Source organism: Cicer arietinum, chromosome 1 (assembly GCF_000331145.2).
Source record: "Cicer arietinum cultivar CDC Frontier isolate Library 1 chromosome 1, Cicar.CDCFrontier_v2.0, whole genome shotgun sequence".
Taxonomy (NCBI): domain Eukaryota; kingdom Viridiplantae; phylum Streptophyta; class Magnoliopsida; order Fabales; family Fabaceae; genus Cicer; species Cicer arietinum.
The window spans coordinates 9929843-9931319 of NC_021160.2; positions in this window are offsets into that span (position 1 = coordinate 9929843).

The following is a 1477-nucleotide window of genomic DNA, read 5'->3' on the forward strand; positions in this document are numbered from 1 at the left end:
ATATATTTTTTTTTACCAAAGTACACAGATTGAATTTTTTAAGAAGATATATTTTGTTTTTGTTTTTCTTCTTTCTTCTTTCATTTTATTTTTCTTCTTTTTATTATTATTTTTTATTTATTTTCTTTTTCTAAGAATCACCACCCCAAACTTAGAAAGTTGTTATCCCATGAGCAACCCCAAACTTAAAATTTTATCAAGACAAGAATTTTCAACCCCAAACTTAGAATTTTATCAAGACGTGAATTTTTTTCTACCTAACTCCAAGTAAGGTGATTTAATTAAAGTCAGGTGTTTTGCTTGTAATGTGGCTAGTAACCGAAATAAAAGGGCAAGGCTCAAAGGGGCTAGCAAAGGGTAAAATTTTCATAGGGTAGTTAGAAAGGCTCAAACGACCAATAAAATTGCCTCAATGTATGCATAAATTACATGTGATGCAAGTCAGAATTAGTGCAAGTTCTAGAGGGATAACACATGTCTGGATAATCACACAACAAAGAATTTAAGTGTTTAGGCTCAAAAGCTCACAGCTAGGATAATAAGAGAGAGTATGAACAATCAAAATAAAGCCAACATGCTTCTGAAAAGTTAAAATTGTATTTTTGAAAAATTGATGGCATATTAGCCTTCTACAACCATTTAGTAATCAAGAGTGCATGCATTAGGAAGGCTTGTCGACTTGAGCAATAACATAATCTAAGAAATGAAATTTAACTTGCAAAATCACAAACAGAAATTTTAAGATCAAGTGCAAGTTATTACAAATGTTTCATCATAGTACACATTTAGTGAAAGGGAAAAAAAACATGAAGAAAAGAAAGTCACCATACAATGACATTAAACAAAGAAAACGAGAAAACAAAAAGAAATAGTACAAACAACAGAAAGAAAAAAAACGAAAGAAAGAAAAAAAATTCAAAAACAAAAGAAAGAAAACTTCTCTAGTTTAGCAATTCAAGGATCCTCGTTTAGATCGTCTGCTCCTGTTCCGCTATGGTCGCCGGTATACTGGTGAGGTGTGAATAAATCAGCATAAAACATGCCTCCCGGTGTCTGTTTAGAGGAGGCAAATGCTTGATAGAGATTGGTCATCCCCAGTTCTAATCTGGCATGTCTATCTCGCTGATCAATCATCACTTGTTCCATCATAGTTTCCAATCTGCTGATTCTGTCCTCGTTAGAGAGCTGGGATGAGTGTGGAGGATGGTGCTGTGGTTCCTATGGTTCAGTGTTTTCCTCTGCTGGCATTGCTGCTGGTGGGGTAACAGGATGGTTTGCTGGAATCATAGAGTGTTTTGTTATCCATCTTGCAGTGATTGGAGTAGCTGGTTTCAACATTTCTTCGCCTTGTTTTGGTACCACTCGCACCAACTCACATAATTTGCCTATCAGGGAGGCGTGATGGAAGTAGCCTGTTGGGGGATCAAGAATGGTTGTGCCCCTGATATCCTTGGCTATTAACATGCCCACATTAATC